Here is a 12,536-nt window from a genome sequence, read left to right on the forward strand (position 1 = left end):
ATAGGTTTTGTTTTAGATCCTCTTGGTTTTTGTTTCATTTGACAGTTTTGTCTTGAGTAACGAGGCATCAAAAAATCTCTTTCCACATGGACAAATCTATGGCAAATATAACACTCCATATGGATAAGAGGATCAACTCTTCTGCTGCTTATGCCAGATCTAAAATGTGCATGAAATGTGTCTCTCCTCCAATGGTTATACCTACAATACATTTCCTTATGGACAAACAAGTGACATGAGTAGCAATAACCATAAAAATCGCAAGTATACATGTTGGCCATTCTTCTTTGCTACTGATATTGCTAGAATCTTTGCTTATATGGAATATATGTTCTACTCCAACAAATTGCTGCTATATGCCCAAACTTGTGACAATTGTAGGATTGTATCTCATGCATCAAAGGAATAAAAGGACTTTGCTTCCTTTGAAATCTAGTTGATCTGGCACGATCATATCTAGAAGGAAAAGGTCTTTTGAATGTAGGTGCTCCTTGAGATTTTATTCTTTGTTGTTGGTTCAGCTGCTTGATATGATGATGGTTCTACTTGTTTTTCTATTATTGGTTCTTTTGTTTGTTGACTGGCTGTTGGATATGCTTCTTATTTCCTTGGATCTCACTTTTTCTACTGGTACTATTTTCTACATGTTTCTTGAGTTCTTCTTTGATTTTTTTTCTTGCATGCAAACTAGACTCACCCTTTTGAAATCCAAGACTATCGTGATCTTCTCCATGTTTCATTGCTTTCTCAAGGAAACCACTTCAACTTATAAATTATGAACTTCTTCTACCTTCACTTGATATTGTTTCCTCATACCTTCCTACACCTTTTCTGATTCAACCAACTTAATCTTTAAGCTGACAATTTCTTCCTTGAGTTTGACCTCCTTATCATCATAGATCTGCAATAATTTTTCTTGATCCTTGCATGCAACTATTAGTTTAGAAATATTAGATATAAGAACCTTAATGTAATTCTCATCTTCACTAGGAACTTCAACATTATTAAAATCTGAATCATCAAAATTACAACTCAACAGAAAATCATTAATATTTATACCTTTGGGTCCAAGATTTTCTTATTTCTTCTCATCATTCGCTGAATCATGTGCACTAGAATAATGCAACTCTTGTGGTTGAGATTCTTGTTTTTGGATGATTTTATTCTTGTTCTTATTCTTATTGGTCTTCTCCTCATTTTCCTTATTGTTGTCAGTACCATCTCCAAATATGTATTCTATCATGTCGCACATATCTTTGGCATGTTTCAGACCCACTAGTTTTTTCATATCATCATCATGAATATTCTTGTATATTATGCATCGTGCATGTGCATCTTTCCATAAAACATCATCTGCCATTGGATCTTTACCACAAACTTCACATAAAATTTCCAAAAGTTAAATCCATAATATAATAATTGATATTTTACATTTTTTCTCCATACCTTGTAATTTGCAGCAGCAAGGACATCCATTCTAAAACAAAAATCAATTTCTGCCAACAAACCCCATATCTAATCTCGAGAAATCAAGCTCCAACCAAGATCCCCGCTCTTATACCAATTATTGGAAACCTTTGATGACTACTGAGAGGGGGCTAAATCAGTAGTGTGATATATATATGATTTTTACCAATTTTAACTTCAATTACTGAATCACACATATGTTAGCAGTAACTCATTAAACATGTGTATCATATTAGCATAACTAAAAACCATAAGCAACAATATGAATGATAAACAATGCACACAATCACATCATCACACATGAGACACCAGATTTCTGGTGGAAACCTTTCCGACGGAAAATCCACCCCTACTGTTGTTGCTCTGCTCTGAAATTCTATAACTCAAGAAAATTGTCTTTTACATAGCTTGTTGACTCCCATCAGCATGGAGAATGAACCTCATATAATAAATTCCAACACCAGTTGGTTAGGAGACTTGATGTTGGCTTGATGGACCCTGAACCAGGTTCAGTGTTAATTAGCCAAGAAAATCCCTACACTACTAGCCCTTTCGGCATCAATTTGCAGAGCGTAGATTGAAGTCTCACCCGAAGTAGTATGGGGGGATTCAGGAACCAAGTTTTCGCACCCTGAGATAGTTGTGATGTCATTTTATACCCTAACCCTTCCTTTGTGCAGACCCATAAGCCCTTTAGGGCTTATCAATGTACTTCTCTTATTCGTCTTTGAAACCTTCGCGAAGGTCTCTGATCATCCTTCATGGACCCTAAATAGTCAATGCAGACACTTACGCGCCTCTGTAATTATTCTTACTTCTGTGTCTACCCCGATTAGCTTAAGTATTGGTTAACTTCAACATGCATTATGATTATCTTCACGTAAACAAATATTCTTACTTGCGTTCATATGAAAAAGTAAAACACATAGATTCGCGCATCAATATAGCATTAAATCATAAACCTAGTATTCAACATAACATAACCACAACCATTCATAACAGAAGTAAAATAGCTCATACACAAATATTTCTAGAATAATTCTCTTTATTGATGGTTCAGATCTCTAGTACAAACTCTAACTTCCTTGTGCACACAGCTGCAGGGGTCTGTGCACTCAGCTGCGGACTTCTACCCTAGGCCTCTATGCACTCAGCTGCAGAGCCTCTTCCTACGCTAAGACTCTTCACTCTTAGCTCTCACAGACCCATTACATTGATCAATTCCCTTGTTACTTACTCAGAACTGAACTAAAAAAATAACTTAGACTTATAAGACTCCCTTTTTATACATTCCCGTGGCCTACAGACCAAGGGCAATCTCATCAAGCCGACACTAGCTACCTAAACTAAGGGTGAAAACCCTTTTTGATTGTTTACACCTTCGCGCTCCGCGACCACAATATGCAGAGAATTTACATTCATTATACAAAACGTGGGCCTTTAGCCCCAAAACGTGGTCTTTTAACCCCAAAATTGACCCTAGGGGACCTGTTCCCAACAAACCCCCAACACAAATTTGGTGACTTTCTCCGAGTCACTTGGCCAGTGCAGAGATCTTGTCACGAAGACCTCCTAGCTCCACCGGTATGAATGCAACCTTAACGGTACACTGTGTCGCCGCCTGCTTAACTTGCTCGACCAACTGCTCTGTCGTTGATTCTGTGCTATCTGCCTGTATTTTTTGCTGTGTCGCCTGCAAACTAGCCAATTTCCTTTCAATGGAGGTAGTGAGTACATAGGATTCTTCTAACCTAGGCCCCAATCTGGCCTTCATTACTACCTCCTTACACTAAGATGCATCCACCTTTTCATTTAGTGCCTTCGCTTCCTGCAGCTTTTCCAACCTTTGCGTGATGGCGAAGGTGTGTGTCGTCGCTTTGACTTCATCGTACCTTTGTTGTAGCTCTCGTGCCTCAGTTTCTAGTCTTTGCAGGTTGGGATCTTCCTGTAGGTTGGTAACTACTTTGAGCACCTGCTTGAAGAGAGCAGTGCAATCCTTCTCAGCATTGTCAATAGCTGCAACGACATCTTTGACAACAGTATCACCCTGCTCTCTGACTTCTGGTGGAGTTGAAGGCTGGGCCCTCAACTCAAGTTCCGTGATCTTAAGGTTCAGTTCAAACTGAACCTTATCCAACTCTATTCGTGCCTTGTGCACACCTGCAACGAGCTTCTGAGTCCTTGCATCGACTAGCACATCTTCAGGGATGTTCAACTCTAGAACAGTCTGGCATGCCTCAGCCACCACAACTATTGTGCGCTCATTCTTTTCTATGATATTCTTAAGAAGATAAATCACAGATGATTTTTCGACGAACATCTCTGCATTGTTCACCTTTTTCTCATTGATAACGTTCAAGGCGCGTTGTTCCGAGCCCGTATTTCTGCGATCACACAATTCAATAGGGTGTGAAGGGCTTCACTTGGAAGCGCGACCAAGTTTAACTTGACTTTTTTTATGGCGCTGACAATGTCCTTGTCAGCCTCTGCTTCTAAGGTTGATTCTCCATCCAACAGTGCGACATCCCGGGGATCCATTGTACGGGCCATATCGGCTGCGTCTGAGGTTCCGAGCACCAAACTGCTCAACACCGCGCTACCCCGCCCTACAGTGGTTTGCACCTGAGTAGCCTGGATATGTAGCTCGCGCAGACCTGTTTGAATAGCGACCACGGCTTGTTTTTGATGCTACTCAAATTGCTGCAGCAGTTCCCCAGTCGCATCCCTCACTGTAACAATGATATCATTCAGATCACCCTCTGTTAAGGTGATTGGGTCCAAGGATGATTTGCTGGCCTTGGACTTCTTCCGCGGCCCTACTTTCTCCTGCTCCCTTGTGTGCTTAACCCATAATGGAGTAGTCTCCGGGTCCACTCCTCCTGCTCCGAGCATTGTTCCTCCTCATCTATATGTGGAGAAGACGACTTCTGACTCCTATCAGAATCACGGTTGTCCTCTTCCTCCTCCCCTTCTACCTGTGTTTTGGCCACGCGCTCTACTTTGGCTTTGTCCTCAGCTTCCTTCCTTCGTTTTTCAGCCAACTGCTCCATATTTAACCTGGCCTCTTCCTTCTTCTGCTTCGCGACAGACTTACTAGACCTAGCTAATAAGTCTGAGGCCTTGTGCCACTCTGCGGGCCAACTCTCCAGAATTGCAGCGATTTCATCATCCGTTGCTAGGTATGGAAGATCATACCATTTTTTTGTGGGGTCCTACTGGGCTCTAATGGAAACATAGTGGAAGTTGGCCTTGAACTCCACATATTCACACAACTGCTCAAAGAGAGTTGGTGAGAGCCGCGACTTGTGGTTGATTGCAGCATGGATACCTGATTCCATGAGAATCCAAAATATCTTGCTATCCTTGACCCTTTGGGGGTCCTTCGTGGCCCAAAGTGAAGCGAACTTCGCTGCTTTTGGCAGCTCCGGTGCAATCGGAGGAAACTGACTATCCTCTGGTAAGTCCCATGCAACTAGTACAATCGATAGCAATAGCCATGCATAGTGGAAAGTCTTGCTTTGATCTTTCATGTCTCTGTAGTTTGTGAGGAACTCGCTACAGAGGTAGCGCACCTAGTTAAATTGTACACCCTCCACGCACTTGGATGCTAAAGATACCACTGGTGTCGACACTTCATCTACGCGACACTTCCTCATAATTTTCCCCACCAAGATCTGGGTGGCTACTTTAACCGTAGGGTCGGTTATGCTGGAGATGGAGTAGCCACGCAACTTCTTGGCAAGCTTGAACTTGTCCTTCATTCATTCGGTGAGGTCGCGCTCACCTGACTTTCTACCAAATGCCATAGCTGGATTCAATCCTGAATGCAGGAGCAAAGTGATCTTGTGGATCAGCATGTTAGTGGTCGGTATTAGGTCTCCTAACCACATGCACCCATCGTGCACTAAGCATAACAGCGACTTGATCACTGTCAAAGTTATGGGTGCACGGTTGTAATGCGGCACCCATAGCAAGTCCAACAGTCTTGCCTTATCCACCCCTTTTATCCACTGTCTTGGCTCTAGCGCGGTCACATCGGAGTTTTTATAGAAGACGCGGTGCATGAATGTATCAGTTGCCAAGTGGGGAAAGCACTCTGTATCTGCTAAATCCCAGTCCTCTAGCTTCAAAAGGGGGATACACGCCAAGTGCAGTCCTTTGAATGTGATTTTGTCTGGCAGAAACAGGGTCAAAAGCGTGATTTTGTTCTCGTCGATGTCCTTTGGTACCTTCACCTTTCCTTGGCGCAGAGGAAAATATGGTGGAAGATTGGAGATAGGGTATGCCCCCTCAAATTCAATGCCTTCTACCCCCATGTCAACATCTTCTATGCCCACACCGACGTCCTCTACATCTTCGTCAGGTTCCAGGTCTACTACCTTGCCCTTCTCCTATGCAGTAGGATTTTCCTTCTTCTGGTGTTTCCTTGGCGACTCACGCACCAGCTGTGTTGCTTTCTACTTATCCTTCTTTGTCTTGGGACCTTCTTTGGGCAGCATAGGCCTCGGCCTGGGTGACCTCGGGAATTTGGGTACTTATGCAGGTACGTCTACACTCGCTACCTCCAGAGTAGCTCCCTTCGCTGCCATCTTTTCTCCAACACTTGCAGTCTCCACGGGTGTTGACATAATGCCAATTAAAAGCTCTTGAGTTTCCTTCGACAATTTATCAAACACTAAACTCGCTACCAAAGCCTTGAAGTAATCAAGGTTCATGTGCGCCTAATAGCTCAACACCTCAATTCTCAAAATGCCAAGTGTTTTTTGTTGGTCTACCATCTGTACTTTATAGGCAATTTTGAATGTGAATCCGACCATTCCCCCAAAAATCTGTTCATAAATGCTAGAGTGGTGGCAGATTTTCAAAGATCTTGCTCTTAAGTTTCGACTTACTTACCACCCCCCTACTCCATTTAGTCATTTTCCGGCTGTCAAGTCATGAACAGTGACCATAATGGCCACTTTTTGGCTACCGTGCGCAATCTCTCCTTCAATAGTGCAGCTCGCCTCTCACTTCTGCTAACACTGTGACAATCCTCCATTCCGCGCAGTACCCCAACTGCGTAGCTCTACAACCTGGGTAGTGTAGTTTATAGTCCCATGCCTCCTTTCACCTACCTGGAGTGCTAAGACTATGCTTCCACCATATAGTCATCTGACCGGATCCCCGGTGTATGGCTTCAATTGGCTACCATTCACCCTCCCTGGGAATGGCTCTCCATTCAACTTTACCAACTGAACTGCTCCACCATCAGTAATCTCCTTGATGACATAGGGCCCCAGCCAATGCATCCAAAATTTTCCTGGAAATTTATCAAACTTGCTGTCATATAATATCACTAAATCATTTATCTTGAAGGTGCATAGTTTAATGTGCCGATCGTGCCATTCCTTTTCATGTTCCTTTTGAACTTGCTGATGGAATCCAGACATAAACCTATCTTCTTCTAGTCCTACCAGCTGCGCGAGCCTTTCTTCCATGGCCTCACGATCCACCATTCCTATGAATGTCTCTATCATAGAATAGGTACAATGTATTCCATTGGCATCATAGCTTCAATGCCATAAAATAGCCTGAAAGGCATTTGTCCAGTTTGTTCTGTAAGGCCAGAGCACAGCGGGTACGCGCACATCCCAGTCATTTCTTTGTGTATTTCAAACCTTTGTCAGCGCGTTCTCCAATATCTTATTACACGCCTCTACCATGCCATTAGACTGCGGGTGATATGGCGTGCTCTTTTGATGGTAAACCTTAAATTATTTCGTTAACATGTTGATCGTTTCATTAAGAAAATGCATACCAGGATCGCTCATTAAAACTTTTGGACAACCAAACCTTGTCAGCATGTACTCAAAGATGAATTATGTTGTTGTTGTGCTTGTACAATCCTTCACAGGCTGCACCTCTGCCCATCTGGTTAAATACTCAGTCATTGTGATGATGTACCGCGCACCCGTCTTCTTTCTTGGAGGCTGAATTGGTCCCACAAAGTCAATTACCCACTTCTCAAATGGTTGTAATGATATCTGCATATTCACCAGCAGATCATCTCTCTATGATGGTCTGCCAGTCCTTTGGCATGCATCGCATGCCCTACAATACGATTTTGAATCCTTATGCAGTGTCAACCACCACAACCCAATGCGTAGAATATTTTGTGCCGTTGCTTTTCCCACATAATGTCCTCCCACGACTCCTCCATGAGACTTAGTGAGGATGTTATTTCGTTCAAATTCTAGCACATAACATCACACTATTTCATTTGATCCCATTTTATACAAGTGTCCTGCAATGACAGAAAATCTGTTGTGCGCACCACCAATTCCTTTTTTTGTTGGTTAGTATATCCATTTGGAGCCGTTCCTGTCATCAAGAAGTGTATAATATCTTCAAAGTGATTGTCTGCAATGCGCACCGCAAAGAGCTGCATGTTAGGTAGTCCTTCCTCCAAATTAGTAGGTTCCTCTCCTGTTTCAATGTGCGACAGATGATCCGATTCAACATTCAATCTTCCTGGTTTCACAATAACTTCAAAATCATATTCTTGAAATAACAACAACCATCTTCATATTTCACCCCCAACACAGGTTTTTTCACCAAGTAGATCAATGCAGAATGGTTTGTATACATCTTAAAGTGTCCGCCTAGCAAGTAGTACCTAAACTTCTGGAGTGCGTATACCATAGCCAGACCTTCGTGCTTTGTCGTTGAATAATTATTCTCAGCTTTAGATAGCTTTCTACTTGCGAACACTATGGGATGATCCAATTCTCCCTCGCTAGCCTGTGTCAGTATTGCTCCTAGTGCAATACATGACGCATCCACATGCACATGAAATTCCTTCTTTCAATCTGGGAAGACTAGGATCGACGCGGTGACCATTTTCTCTTTGAGCACATCCAAGTTCTTCTGACATTCCTCATTCTAGCAGAATGCAGCATCCTTTTTTATAGTTTCTCCATCGGCATGGTGATCTGGGCATAGCTTTTGATGAACTCTCTATAATACCCTATATTCCCCAACATTGCGCGCAGCTGTTTCACACTTCTTGGTGCCTCCAAATTGATTATAATCACAATCTTCATAGGGTCTACCATCAAGCCTTGTCTGCATACCACGTGACCCAGCAAGATCCCAAAAGGGATGTAGAACAAACATTTCTTCATATTGAGTGCGATCTGGTACCTCCAACATGTATCTAGCATCAAGCACAGACTTGCTATGTGGCGCTTTACCAGTCCAAACACTGTCCAATCGTCAAAGTATACCTCCAGAAATTTTTGAATGAAATCTTTGAACATTGTGATGACTATGCATGAGAAGATCACTGACATGTTCTTCAACCCAAAAGGCATCACAGTATACTGGAAGCATCCCCATTCAGTTGCGAAGGTCATCTTACTCCTATCCTCCGACGCGATCTTGATCTGATGGTACCCTGAGAACCCATCAGTAAACAAATATGCTTCTTAGCCACCAACATTATCCAACACCTCATTGGTGAACGAAGTTGGGAAGGGATCATGCACACAGGCATCATTCAACTTCCTGAGATCTACACATATCCGTATCTCATCCTTCTGTTTTTTGTCCTGAACTACCATTGGGCTTACCCAATCAGACTCTTCTACTGGTTCAACTCCAAACAAACCCTTTCTTTCTAATTCGGATTGAGGGCGTAAGGTTTTTTCTTAACTGGCTTTGCATCTTATTTTAGAGTGATCTTCATGAAACCCAAGTCCCCTATTATCCCTTTCAAATCTAAAAAATTTGTGGGGAACAAATCTTGATATTCGTGGAGTAATTTGGCGACCTTATCTACTGTCGCGTCATCCTAGTAGTCCCCAATCTTTGCAAACTTTGGCTCTGCCTCTGTGCCAATGTTCACCTGTCTAGTTTTGAGCGGTTCAGTGATGTCTGGATTCTCTAGTTGTGGTCCTTCAACTTCGTGGTGACCTTCAGTCTTTGGAATATTAATATTCCTCGGGTCTTTGTCTTCTTCTTCTGATGTTACATTGTAGCACTCCATCGCGTGGCTTAACTGGGTAGTCAAATAAGGTTGAATCAAATATAGAGGATCGCGCAGTATCCTGAAGATCACTACCTTAACCTCCTGCAATGCTTCGTTGATACATTCAAACCCATCCTCAAAGCTAAACTTCATCAAAAATCCTTGGCGCAAAACATCCCATTCTTCAGTGCCATGGTGGAGTTCTGTCTCCAAGTACCAATTCATCGGTATAACATCCAAGGTATGACAAAATAGATGTACCCACTCCGGCTGAGGCTTCACTCCATACACTTCAGTCCATTTTGCCAAATGGTCACACGGGTCATTCCTCCCATCATACTTTTTTGTTAGCCGCACTTTTGGGTGACAAAACCTCAATCTCATCAATTTTTTGTATAAATGCCAATCATCAAATTGTCCTTGTGTGGGCCCCACCATCTTGCAGGTGTAGCGCGCAGCGTCTAGTCCAGGGCTTGGAAGTAATGCTTGTCTAGTACTTCTCTCAAATGCATCCAAAAAGTGATCAACATCAGTTAAACCATCATAGTAAGGTAGATTTCTTACCTCTGATGATACACAATGCAACGACTTGGTCATCATATTACAACGCAACGTAGATACTTCATGAAGTTGATTCTACCAGTGGTTCAGTTCTTTGTTTGAATTTGATGTGCAGGAACTTTCGCAGTCCCATGCAATACGTCCATCTGTTGTCATATTCACCCCATCCTGCTCTCGCGCCGTTATCTTGTAAATATGGTCCAAATCGTCATCACTTTCATAATCATGGATCGGTTCAGTATAGTGTGGTCCTTTTTCAGGGTCTAGGGGCACTACTACCCAGAGCGATTTCTTCTCAAATATCGTCTTCCGCTTCTTCAAATTGATTACCCTATTCATTTCAGCGGCCTAGTCGATCCCAAGGAGCGCAGGGTATGGATTGTTGTCATCCACAATCTTTATCACTTCAAAATCAGCTAGTGTGCTCGCGCCTTCAATATCAACCATTACCCCCTACAACCTCTCCATTGGGATGATTTTCTGTTGATTCACCATCCTTAACTGAATAAGATAATATTGTAGCGTAGGTCTCCCCATTCTCTCCCATGTCTTTTTTGGCAAAACATTTGCATCCGACCCCAAATCTAAAATAACTTGATCCATCTCATATTCTCCTATTTGTGCAGTAAGCCTCATCTCATGCCCCGTTCTTGTCTTATGCCTGCCAATATTTCTAACTGCACATGGTTCATCAATAGCGTTTTCCTTCCTAGTGCACCTATTGATCAGCTATTGCAGTCCCTTCACAGCCTTGCTATCGCGCAACAATTTTGTGCAGATATCCAAGAACGTGGTAATCATGGACGGGTCCATTTCTTTAGCTGGATTCTCTTGACTCCCTAAGGTATAGGCCTCAGCGAAGCTTTTCTTCACTTCCATAAATGTTTATTTCGCGCATTCTAGATCAAACATGTTCTCCTTTTCTGGTGCCTTGCGGATCCACTCACCTTCTTCAGGTTGCTTCCCCTTATCTTCACCAGTCGTTGCTCCACTCCATAGCACAATATTTGCCTTAAGATCTTCCTTGCGAGGCTTAGCCCTCATCATCTGTAGGTTTTGAGTCGGCTATTGAGGTTGTGCCCCATTTTGACGTATCTTAGCCAACAATATAAGGAAATTCTCCATGGCATGGTCAAATTGAGTAGAATAGTGGCATGACAGACACGTCAGATTTGGGAAGTCTCGCTCGTATTGTCCTAGTCCCCCATAGTTTTGACAAATGACCTGCCCTCAACCTCTACTAGGTCCTCCTCCACCCCGGCCTCGTCCATGCCCCTGATACTCGCCTCGCGCTCCTCCAACGCCTTGGTTTGAAGGTCGTGTTTCTGCCTACACCCTGTATGCAAGTGTTCTATTCATCATTAATTCATAACTACAGAAATTGTGCTCATTATGACCTACTGATTGACAGAAGTTTCATAAGAGCTGTTGTGGTGTCTGTATGAATTTCTGTAGTAAATGGCAATTATCTGTCACATGTTTTCCAGCTACTTGATAGATAGCACACCATAATGCAGGCCTTGTACTTGGCCATGTTGGAGCTTTCGGCCTCAGAGGCATTGGTCCCCCTGTTGCAACATAACTTGCGAAAACTAGACAATGATATTTGTCATGCCCCTGGCTTTTGCACTTCAGGCACCAAGCTTCTTCGTGCACCTCGAGCCAATTTGTTCTATATTTCTTTAGACTCTGCATTTCTAGGCAAAGGTTTTGTAATTGCGCATGAATCTGTTGAACCCCCAGATTAGCATCTTGCATTGGTGTCTCATGCAATCTCATCGCAATTTCCAGAGATTCCACTTGGGTCCCAATCTTCTGTTGTGATAGCGGAACCCTTAGATGAGGCAGGAGCGAAGCCACAAACCATTCACAGTGCTTCCCATAAGTTAGATTCATGTTAGCCTTGCAGATCGTACACTTCAATCTCTGATCCAGATCCCAAGGTGTCTCACTAGGCTTCATCATGATCTCATTGAATCCCACAATTGATTGCACTTCCGACTTAGGTCTACTGAATTCCTTATTCAGCACAATCTGGATATCTGCCAACGCGGACATCGAGTTATCAGTGCAGTACTTAATGTACCACGTTAGCATGCGATCCTACAAAGCACTAAACAACATTGTTTTATTCATTTTATCATATGTAATACCCAGAGCTTCCCATACAGCCTTTGCGACGAACCAAAACTGGTATGGATCTTCATTTCCCATGCCCTTGAACATAGGTAGCTTTACTGAGTTCGCCATATTGAACAGTGGGGGAGGTGGTGGTGGTGTAGGCGAAGGCGTATGTGGCAGAGGTGAAGATGGAGGTAGTGTGGGTGGATGGGGTATTCGCAGGAACCATTTCTTTATCAAGTAAATAGCGCTCTGTGGAGATGCATGTGCTTCTTCCTCGTTGCAACTCATAGGGGGTTCAATTAGCAGGCTATATTCAGGGCACGTTCTTCCCTTGTTCCTGAATGTCCTTCCACTTCATGTAGTCCCAAACATC

This window comes from Pinus tabuliformis, chromosome X, assembly GCF_031772625.1.
Source record: "Pinus tabuliformis cultivar Carrire ecotype Pingquan chromosome X, CPIR1, whole genome shotgun sequence".
Lineage (NCBI taxonomy): Eukaryota > Viridiplantae > Streptophyta > Pinopsida > Pinales > Pinaceae > Pinus > Pinus tabuliformis.